This window comes from Octopus sinensis, linkage group LG1 (genome assembly GCF_006345805.1).
Source record: "Octopus sinensis linkage group LG1, ASM634580v1, whole genome shotgun sequence".
Lineage (NCBI taxonomy): Eukaryota > Metazoa > Mollusca > Cephalopoda > Octopoda > Octopodidae > Octopus > Octopus sinensis.
Window position 1 is genome coordinate 196,758,337 of NC_042997.1, and position 12,630 is coordinate 196,770,966.

A 12,630-nucleotide genomic window follows, 5' to 3' on the forward strand; every position below is an offset into this window, starting at 1 on the left:
AAGCAAGAAGCAAGTATATATAAATATATATATATATATATATATATATATATATACACCGTTTAGACAACGTCGATTTGACGGAGAGAGTATACTAATATGTACCATGTACAATCAATCACTATGACCAAATCATTTGTGCCGGTCGCTCGGCAATGGCTGAAAGCTCACGCATCGTCTTAGGTAGAAGAGCCCATCATATGTATATATGTGTGTGTATATATATATATATATATATATATATATATATACAGATGAGATCATAATTCTGACTGTGTACTTGTGCACATCTTCATATTCACCGTAATCGTGTGTATGCATACAAATGTTTTATTTTAAATGAGACATCCATAATATGCGAATCTATTTGCGGAGTAAATTATATATCGCGATAAAAGTGGGAAAATTTGGTATATTTTTAATTCCATGTTTAATAACAAGAGAAGCGCAATAAAATATACAAATATAGAAACCCCAATCCGTAATTCTTCAACCAAAGATTAAAAGTATCATTTTTGAATCGCTGTCTCTAGAATTATGAATAGAAGATTCGAAACATGCTTTTTCTACATATACACTTTTTAAAACTCCTATCCTGTAATGAAATATCTGGAACATGGATTTAAAAATATATCAAATTAAATATATATATAGGTATATATAATTCAAAATGGCTGACGACTAGCATCACGCTTGAAACTCAAAAGTAGCAACGAATTTGAATCCATCTGTTTTGATCCAAACTTACACACACACACACACACACACACATATATATACACACAAAAGCTATGGACTATATATATATATATATATATTATATATATATATATCATCGTTAAATTTCTAATATGTATTACACTTGGTAGAGGAATCATAACAAAACACGACACTCACCGCGGTATTGATTGAAACGAGAACATAAATATTCTGTGTAAGATGTTAAAACAATATCACGGATTTACAACTTAAAGTTAGTTAAAAGGTGTGTCTGTATATTGACGATCGTCTGTTTCGTTTAGTAAGTCTGCAGCAAATGAATATTCAACTTACCTGTTCTTTGCGATCTCTTGGTCATGTCCACCCTTCAGTTTTTCTGAAGGATACAGCAGCTTTTTTTTACCCTGTTTTTGCACTTCTAATACCTTGTCTTTTTATTTGTTTTTCAAGATATATGTTCAGTTTTGAATCCTGAAAAAAAAAGAGTAAAAGATGTTCTTTATATGATGAAGAATTCCAGATTTTATTTATAAGAGTAAAAAATCACATCGTGTTTGCAATATCTCTCTGATTATAACAAAAACAATAAGAGTTGTATTAGTAGTATAAGTAATAAAAAACAACAAACAATACTGGTTTAAAAAATTTTGTCACAAGGGCAGCATGGAGGAGGGGATTAAATCGATTACAACGACCGCAGTGTTTCACTGGTATTTAATTTATCGACCCCGAAAGGAAGAAATGCAAAGTCGACCTCGGCGGAATTTGAACTCAGAACGCAGCGAATCTGCCAGATCGCGTCCTTAATAATAATAATAATAATAATAATAATAATAATAATAATAATAATAAGAAGAAGAAGAAGAAGAAGAAGAAGAAGAAAAGGAAATGGGAAGTTGTTTACTTATCTATCCATCATACCTGTTTGATTCCAGGATCGTAAAAAAATACAATCCCTTAAAATTTGAAATAGGAATAATTTGGAGCATGCGAACAGTAAAGGTCGTGTCTATAATGACTGAAGAGATTGAAAGAGAATGTTTGGTAGAGCTCCTACAGAAAGTTTGGCTCTTAAGGACAGCAAGGATTATCAGGAGGGTTCTAAGCATTTGAAAGACTGCTATAAAACTTGTGGAAACCTAAGGTAACAGATGGTAACCCGCAACCCGTATAAATCCAAGCAGGAATAAGACCGAACCTGAATCAAACCACAATGATGATAATTTCCAAGGACTAACAGCAACATCTCGCATAACCCTAAAAGGCTATGGTACCTCTTTAGTGAAAATATTTGATAAATACAATCGAAAGGAAATTAATATTGAAAGTAATATCCTCATTTCCTACTAAGTATATAGTATAATGGATTAATGTATACTGGATAACGTATTTTATTATATATATATATATATATAGCAAATAAGAAAATGGAGAAGTACAATAGTTGGTCCATCAACTTTAGGACGTTAAATGTTAACTTATTTATTTAACTATCATTTTAATAAATAAATAAGTTAACATTTTAATGTCCTAAAGTTGATGAACCAACTAATGTTCTCTTCCATTTTCTTATTTGCAATATAAATTAATAGTAGAATATCTCTTTATCTTCACCCATTTAATACACTAGATAAGTTAATTGCAATGCAATAAAAACACTCGTGTATTAATAATTCTGTATCATACCAACAATATATTGGATAGATATTATCCCTTAGTTGGTTAGACCCACAACCCCTAACTTTCTTGGAGTTTTATATATATATATATATATATATTAAGTATTTCCTGGCGAATAGAACGCAACATGTTGTAGTTGATGGAGGCCACTCAAACCCAGCAAAAGTCACCAGCGGTGTTCCCCAGGGAACTGTTTTGGGTCCGCTACTCTTCATAATTTACGTAAACGACCTTTCAGTGTCGTACATCACTGCAAAGTGAAAATATTCGCTGATGACACTAAGCTCCAGCAAATCGTCAATGAAGAAGCAGACCGAACTCAACTCCAGTCTGATCTATATGCTGTGAGTCAATGGGCAGACAGAAACAAAATGCAACTGAATGAGGGAAAGTTGAGCTGATGCATTTTGGAAGAAATTCCTCGCTAAAACAACCATACTCTCTTCCTTCAGGGGAACCGCTCACAGCCTCTAACAATATCAGAGACCTGGGTGTAATTATTGATGACGATCTCAGTTGGAGTGCACATCAACAAGAAGGTTGATATAGCTCGTAGGATGAGTTCCTGGATCTTAAGAACTTTCCGGTCCAGAGAACAAGGTGTCATCATACCACTTTTTTCCTCCTTGTACGCACCACACCTTGAATACTGCTGCCCACTGTGATCTCCTCCACACAAGACAAAACATCTCCAGAATTGAGTCACCCCAGAGGGCTCTCACTAAACAAATGAAGGCATGGCTGCTCTGTCGATTATTGGGATCGCCTTAAAGCCTTGAAACTTTACTCCCTCCAGCGTCCGCCCTGCGTCTGTGAGCGGTAACATCATTTGTACGATGTGGAAAATATACCGCCAACTGGCCCAAACGACCTAAACATTAGCTTCAAGGTCCATCCAAAGATTGGACCACGGGCTATACGTCCCCTGCCAAATTCAAGATCACAACATACATTACACTGCAACATAATTTCTTTTCCTCAACAGGCCCTGCCCTATTTAACATTGTCCCGAGGGAGATCAAAAGGAAAGGATCCCATCAACTTTAAACGGAGTCTGGATAGATTCCTTCAAAGAATACCAGATAAGCCACCATAATTGGATACAACTCACCCAACAAGAACTCACTACTTGAACAAAACTGGATACACTCACCCAACAAGAACTCACTACTTGAACAAAACTTGCTTAAACAGGATTCGAATAATCCTATCAGGTGGTGCTATTAAGTTAGACATGGCCTGGCCAATCTCTGGTCGAAACATATCTAAGTTCTAAGTTATATATTATATATGATAATAATAATAATAATATTAGGGAGTAAATCCAAACTTACACGGAAAATTAGATTAGGATAAATCTAATATATATATATATATATTATATATATAATATATATATATAATATATATATGAATTAGAGATAAAACCACTATGAAGCAACTCAAACAGTGTTAGACATAAACTAATATGCAAATAACATATATAATTAATATAATATATATATATATTTTATACAAAAATTATAAAATGAATGATAATGATGATAATATGAATGATAAATATAATTTTATTTGAATATTTTATATATTTATACTATGAAATTTGATTTGATACTAAATGAATTTTTCCCTGTAAGTTTGGAGTTATATTCCCTAAACTATTATTATTATATATATATATATATATATATATAATTATATATATAATATATATATCTATATATACATAGACACTTTGTAATGTATTCAGGCTAACAATATTGCAGCATAACTGCACTGCTCACATCTAGACATTCCAATTTCATCCCTGCTAAGCAAAAGCTCAATCGTACTCATATGTACTAACTTCTGTCTATTCAGAGATAATATGAGATTTTTAAGAGAGAGACAGGCTACCGTATAGATCATGGTAACGATTTTATATTCCAGTTTTTATTCTTAATAGAGATTTATCATTTTTATCATTGAAAATTGTGTGAAGCTGATCCCGTCTGCTTCTTTTTTTGTAATCTATCTGTAACTTAGTGTTCCTTAGTCACTTCTAGGTTTACAACCAATAAGTGCATAATCCAGTACAGGCTTGGCTTTTCTAAGCTTGTTTATCAACTCAGAAAAATTCGCCATCTTACCTTATATATTTCTTGTCTGTTTGAAAGTATTTATGTACGTACGGTACGTGCGTGTATGTGTGCGTGCAGGTGAGTGTATGTGTGTGTGTGTGTGCTGGCGCGCGAAAACGCGATCTAGATATATAGATTGCGTTTCCAAACGACACAGGAAACCTTAATCTCGATGTTGTTGATGATGACGATGACGACGATGGCATTGTCGATGATTATTTGAATGGCACATCGAAATCGTTATCATAAGTATTGTTGTTGTTGTTGTCGCTGTTAATGGCAATTTAAGCATTAAGGTTCGAGATAACAGCTGGAGAAAGACTGGGTGGTGTACAGAACATCCTGCAATGGTTACTGATGAGTCGGCAGAAGTTATCTTCACAAGTCTTTCCTCTGTAAAAATAGTATTTATACCCTCTAGTCATCTCCTTAATTAAGATCTGCAGTTAGTTATAAGTTTTCATTTTTCGAAGGAAAAAGTAAATAAAGATATGAGGGAGAGAAAGCGGAAGAGGGAGAGAGAGAAAGAAAGAGTGAGAGAGAGAGAGAGAGAGAGAGAGAGTAAAAGATAATGAGAGAAGGTGAAAGATATGTTAACAGAGAGCGACATAGGAAGAGATATGTGATTGGTCAGGAAGATATCTCTCTCTCTCTGTATATATATATACATATATATATATATATATAAACACATATCTACATATCTGTATGTATGTATGTATGTATATATATATATATATATATATACATATATACATATCTACATATCTGTATGTGTATGTGTATCTATATATATATATATACATATCTACATATCTGTATGTATATGTATAATATACATATGTAAGTATATATATATATACATATCTACATATCTGTATGTATGTATGTATATATATATATATATACACACATATCTACATATCTGTATGTATGTATGTATATATATATATATACACACATATCTACATATCTGTATGTATGTATGTATATATATATATATACACACATATCTACATATCTGTATGTATGTATGTATGTATATATATATATATACATATCTACATATCTGTATGTATGTATATATATATATATACACATATCTACATATCTGTATGTATGCATATATATATATATATATATATATATATATATATATATATATATATATATATATATATATGTATGTGTGTATATATATATGTGTGTGTATGCAAAGATAAATAGAGAGATAAATAGAGAGATAAACATAGCTAATTAGGTAGATGGACAAATATAGTGTGCTTACAAGTGTATATGTTTACAGAGAGGGAGAGAGAGAGCGAAAGAGAGAGAGAGAGAATAGAGAAAGAGAGAAAGGGAGAGATAAAATGTGAGAGAAATATACTGGAATAGTGCAACAGATAAATGACAAATATATGGGAAGTCATAGTGCTAGAGAGTTAGAGACCTAGAGAGTTAGAGAGCTAAAGAGATACAATGATATATGGAGGAGGCGTGTAACAAAATATGCAAAGAAGGAAAACGAGATATTGGACTGAAGTTGATCGTATGGAATAACCTTATCAGTATTATTATCATTAGATATTACTGCTGCTATTATTGTTGTGTTGGTTAAAAAAAGAAAACAAACTAATAATAACATGAAACCCACTATGTTTATAAGCAATGACAAAGTTAATATATAAACTGCAAATCATACATAAACGTGTATATATATATATATACACAATCACACGCACAAATTCACATATGTCTTCTAAATACGTCACAGATAAACAATAACCAGCGGGTTTTTCAATTTTTAGTTTATCCTACTTTCACATTTAGATTTGTATATTATTATATGTATGTATGTATGTATGTATGTATTTGTCTTGTGTCTGTCTGTATGTATATATCAACCTAGGTGCTTACATACACACAAGTATATATGTATGTGTGTGTATGTGTGTTTGCATTTTTTGCGTAGGTGTAAACGCGCACGCAGAGGCATAAAAAGCGTAAGTTATAGATATGCACATGAAATAAATTGGAGTATATATATATATATATATATATATCGCTGGCGATTTTTTTCCTTCGTCATCCCTTCCTTGGATCTTTCTTTTTCCTATGTTTCTGACGAAGAGCTCCGCTCGAAACGTTAAATCCTCCTTCTTTCTTTTCTTTCCTGAGCGTCCAATAACACTATACTTGTTCCACGTCCTCGTGTTGTTGTGTTTTCTCTTTGTGTTTTCATGTTTGGATTAACTTATATATATATATATAATATATATATATATATATATATATATATATATATATATATATCCGTAATAATGAAGGGTGAAATTAATTAATTTGGAAAAATTATCAATTACACCAAGTAGTCTTCGGCATGTAAAACCTCATTCGAGGAAAATTTAAGTAATACTAAGCAATAAGGGTTTAGCAACGAGTTGCCTTACCACATACCGAATTTAGAAATAGCAGTCAAAGGGTTATAGCTATTTCTTCTACTAAAAAGGGAGACTTCAGTAAAAACGCATTTGGAAGGCAGACCCAAACAGTTAAGAGAGAATGAATTGACTGCAATCTATCATACATTTTTTTAACTAAACTAAAAAAATGTATGATAGATTGCAGTCAATTCATTCTCTCGTACCTGTTTGTGTCTGCCTTCCAAATGCTGTTTTACTGAGATCTCCCTTTTTAGTAGAAGAAATAGCTATAACCCTTTGACTGGTATTTCGAAATTCGGTATGTGGTAAGGCAACTCGTTGCTAAACCCTTATTGCTTATTATATATATATATATTATATATATATATATATGTGTGTGTGTGTGTGTGTGTATGAGAGAGAGAGAGAGTTTTTCCTTGGGGCTGGCCAGATTGGAGAAATCTCGAGTATAACCAGCCGAAATTGCAAAGATAATCTGGAACTCGAATGAGGAAAGAAAACTCCGACTGAACCCAGAACCATGTGGTTGGTAAGCAAGCTATTTACCACACAACTACTCCTACGTATTGTAAATATTTTCTAATTATTGTTATAATTTGTTATATCTAATTATAAATGCAAAACAACACCACACACTCGCCTCCCGAGTTTCGTTTTCAATACAGTATATTCAGTTCTTTGTTTACTCATCTACAGTACACTACGTACTTTCTTTTAATATATTTTAATTAATATATTTTAATTAATGTATTATACAGTGCAGTTCTATACTCTATTGTTATTTATCATTTTATTAATTTTTAGTCATGAAAATTCTTATTTTGCCACAAAAATAATTAATATCTAAAAACGAAATATAAATATCCATCGGCCGCAGAAACACGTGATATACTGAGGGGTCCGCGATATAAATTTACACATATTAACCAGAAAAATCCGCGAGGTACTGAGGGCGCGATAGTTGAACCTCGATGTGGCAAGTGATTACTGTATATATAGGGGCAGGAGTGGCTGGGCTGTGTGGTAAGAAGCTTGGTTCCCAAACACATGGTTTCAGGTTCAGTCCAACTACATGGCATCTGGGGCAAATTTCTTCTACTTTAGCCTCGGGCCGACCAAAGCCTCGCGAGTGGATTTGGTAGACGGAAACTGGAAGAAGCCCGTCGAATATATATATATTACGGAGATGTAGTTGCATAGCGAGTGACTTGATCTCAGATCGTGTGCTGGAACGAAAACAATTGCAGTGTGTTTATAAGCCATTTAAGAAACGCACAAAAACCGTTAGATTCACTTCAACATTTAAATTTAATTTGTCAAAATATTTTCGTCGCTTTGAGACCGTGACCTGTTCACTGACAAAACTTCGTGCTGCATCTCTGTTGATATATATATATATATATATATATGTATATATATATTTATATTTACGTGCCTGTATTTGTATACCCCAACATCGCTTGACAATCGACGTTGGTGTGTTTACGTTCCCGTAGCCTAGCGGTTCGGCAAAAGAGCCCGATAGAATAAGTACTAGGCTTACGAAGAACAAGTCCTGGTGTCGATTTGTTCGACAAAAAGTGGTGCTCCAGCACGGTCGCAGTCAAATGACTGAAACAAGTAAAAGGATAAAAGAAAATATACATATGAATATTTTTATTAGTTAATGAATCGTATGGTAGTTTAGTGGTAAAGCACGTTCACTTTTCACACTGTTCGTTGGGGGATTTGATAATGTATATGTATGTGTTTTGTGCTTTTCCTCTCCAGCTTGACAACAAATTTTGTTTTGTTCAAATTTTCGTAAACAAGCGGTTTGGCAAAAAAACAATAAATAGGTACCAGATTTAAAAAAAAAAGTATACTTGATCGATTTCTTCCACTAAATACCTTTCAAGGCAATGTTCCAGTATGGCCGCAGTCAAATGATTGAAATAAGTAAAAGATAAAAGGTGATGGTTTGTAGCAAATATGTTATTGCCAGTAATTGGGAATCGATGACCATTCTATGTAGAATATAGAAAATTGATGATACAGTAAAATGCATTCAGTAATGGCGTGTAGCCGCAGTTTATGTTATAACTAACGAATCAGAAAGAACAGGTAATTGCAAAGCGACTGGTGTATATGTATTTATATGTATTTATAGTCGAAAGTACGTTTACCCTATCAATGGACAAAACTCTTCTTCCAGTGAATAAATACCTAACCTAACATTGCTAGATTTAATAACTCGTGAACGTGTGTAACACTTTCGGAAATATAAAGTCGAATATATTTCTAAGAGAATGTGAAGACGATAACATGAGGAATTTAACGCGAATGAAGGCACGCTTGATTTGTTTGTACATTAGTTCCTTTTGATTTCGACCTCTTTGACCAAATGTTAACAGTATTGACATTAGGTTGGAAAGGTTTAAATATACGAAATATCAAAGGATACTCCAAGCTTACAGTCGTGTACATTTCTCCTTAAACTATTTGTTGAAGTTTATAGTTTGATTGCCATGGTAACAAACTTTATCTTGTTTATCGTTGTACAGTTCTTTAAAATTTCAGTTAATTTGAGAGGCTTACGAAAACCGTGGAAGTATATCTGTATTAAACTGCAACCCACGGTTTAGATTGTTTGAATTTAAAAAGAAAAAAACTGAAATAAAATGGTTCCCTCTATTCGTTGTTGGTTTGTATGGTGTTATATGGCTATGAATGCGATACACAAAATATTGGTTCAAATTGTGGCACAAAGCCAACAATTTTTAGGGAGAGAGCAAGTCGACTATATCAACCCCAGTGCTAATTGAGTGCTTATTTTATCGACACCCAAAACGATGAAAGGCAAAGTACATCATCGCGGAATTTGAACTTAGAACGTAAAGACGGACGATATGTCGTTAAAGCGTTTTTTTCCGATACGGTAGCGATTCTGCCAGCTGCCGCCTTAACTGCGATGTACACATAAGTAATATCAAGAAACTTAGTACAACGATAAACGTATTTTAGTGCTTATTTTCGTTCGGTTTAGTGAGAAAGTTTAATGTATTATCAAAGAGATCATATCTCTCAATATTGTATCCCTGGAAGGCGGCGAGCTTGCAGAGACGTTAGCACGCCGGGCGAAATGCTTAGCGGTATTTCGTCTGCCGCTACGTTCTGAGTTCAAATTCCGCCGAGGTCGACTTTGCCTTTCATCCTTTCGGGGTCGATTAAATAAGTACCAGTTACGCACTGGGGTCGATATAATCGTCTTAACCAGTTTGTCCCCTCTATGTTTAGCCCCTTGTGGGTAGTAAAGTAATAGGTATTTCGTCTATCTTTACGTTCTGCGTTCAAATTCCGCCGAGGTCGACTTTGCCTTTCATCCTTTCGGGGTCGATAAATTAAGTACCAGTTGCAAACTGGAGTCGATCTAGTCGACTGGCCCCCTCCCCCAAAATTTTGGGATTTCTGCCTAGAGTAGAAAAGAATATTGCATTCCTTGAGAAATACTGAACATAACTTCAAGATGTTTTAATTGTTCGAAATATATCCCATAGATTAAAGATATTTACACTGTAATAATCCTATCATTTTTAATAATATCCAAACGCTCATATTTACATCTATATTGTTATTACTGTTTAGTCCAATGATCAACGCATTTCGACACTGACCATACAATTATTGTTTGCAAGGTGCCGTGTATCTAGGACTAACATTATTCAATACTTCATCTCTTTTTAATCGAAGGCGGTCAGTCATATGTGGTTTGAGGGAGTCTTAGCCACTATTTTTTAGACATCGAGTAGTGGCTTGTTTTTCTGACTATTATCCGTGTTAGATATAGAGTCAGATTTATAAGTTACCTTGTCTAATACTTTTCTTCAAAGCCTAAAAAGGTTATAAAACAAACCTCGTTAGATACATTCGAAACGAGTAGAATGTCGACAAACGGTAGAAAATGTTGTATAGAAAATATGTTTAGTTGGAATGTGTTGACTGACTTGGCAAGCAAAATCATAACAAATGAAAGAATTGTCTGGAAGATGCAAATGATAGTAAGAAGTCGAATGAAAGAGTGATAGGTAAGCAGAACATAAGCCATTTCAGCAGAACTCACGTAATGAAAACCAGACAAGAAGATACATAATTTATAAGCCTTGTACAGTTTCAGCAAAATTACATTAAATATCTCTTTTGTGTGAGGGAAAATTTATACTTTACTGCATCAGGATACAATTCTATTCTTCTTCTTCTTATTATTATTATCTAAAGTTGTGAGATGGCAAAATCTTTAGTATACTAGAGAAAATGCTAGTGGCGTTTTGCCTTCTCTTACGTTCTGAGTTCAAGTACCGCTAAGGTTGGCTTCACCATCTATCGTTTTGGGGTCGATAAAAGAAGTACGAGTTGAATGAACACTGGAGTCGATGTTATAGACTTACTCTTGCCCCTCCTTTCAGACCTTGTACCTAAAGTAGAAATATTATTATTATTATTTGCCTCAGATGGTTTGATAGGAGACGCAATCCAATCTGCAATAGACGTTCTTCACCTCATGCGTTACATCAGGACTGGGTAAAAATAAGGTATCGGTTGGACCCTGATAAATTTGTATCAGTGAAAAGACTTCGATAGGGTCGACCATAGCTACATGTCCGAAAGTTGGCCGGTTTCAGACCCGTTTTCGTAGCTGGATCGCAGCAATACACGGTGTCGTTTACCTCTCAGAAACATTTCAGATCGTACGCTCCATCAATCTCGGGTGTCCTCTCTCATCTCTTCGATATGTTCTGGAGCTGAGGTATTTGCAGCGGTAACTAGAACACTTGAGCGGCTGCATCTTCGAACTGGAACGCGGGAGAGTTGTGTCAGCGTATGCCGATGATATCACTGTAACATTGTCAGACACCGCGGAAGATCAGCAGGTGGATAGCATTTTAATGGAATTCGAGGTAATTACAGGAACAAAGATAAATCCAAAAAGTCGATAGCCTTGCAGCTCGGCAACTGGAAAGGCAAGTTTATGGCGCATAACTACGTAGTGGTAGGTAGACGGATAGAAAGAGCAGTAAGACTGCTCGATGTCTGGTTTGACAAGAACTGGGATGAGATTCGAAGATTGGTCAAGAAATGGGTGGGCTGTGAGGTAATTATCCCGAAGGTTCGAGTAGATATGAGGAACGCTTACATTGTCTCCCTAATTAAGCAAGTACCTATTGAACCCTGGGTCGATGTAATGGACTTGCCACCGCCCCCCCAAATTTCAGGCCTTGTAACTACAACAACAACAATAATAATAATAATAATAAAATAAAATAATAATAATAATAATAATGCCCTGATGCAGTACCAGACAGTGACACTCATGGCTTCTGATCTTAACTGATTGGAAGTGTTATCATGTACATTGCTTTGTTTTAGTATAAAAGATGGGCTACAGCAAATATTCTGCTGAATACCACAGATTTGCTTGTCAGTTGTTTGACCGTAACCAGTTGAGCATGTCCCTTAGTGGCTGATGATATGTGCATCTCTGATCACAATCAGAAGTAGTGGGGGAGCATCATAGCCGTGTGTTGAAAAGAATTCTTGGAAGTTTGGATAATTCACCTTTGGATACATAGGTGGTTCGTTCAACATCCTTAAACAATCCTTATTCATGGACCTTTTGTGCGGGATGGGCT

At 34.4% G+C, this 12,630-nt stretch overlaps 1 protein-coding gene across 4 annotated transcripts in view; it reads right to left on the bottom strand.

The window, feature by feature from the left end:
* Positions 1 to 12,630, bottom strand: part of LOC115231992 — a 424,000-nt gene that overhangs the window by 354,514 nt on the left and 56,856 nt on the right. For 3 of the 4 annotated variants that reach the window (XM_029801896.2, XM_036508216.1, XM_036508224.1), the window contains exon 1: positions 1,054 to 1,196. The gene's annotated coding sequence lies outside the window, so the exon portion shown is untranslated. Of the gene's footprint in view, positions 1 to 1,053; positions 1,197 to 12,630 lie in introns of those variants that run through there. The other variant, XM_036508221.1, reaches the window with a different exon arrangement.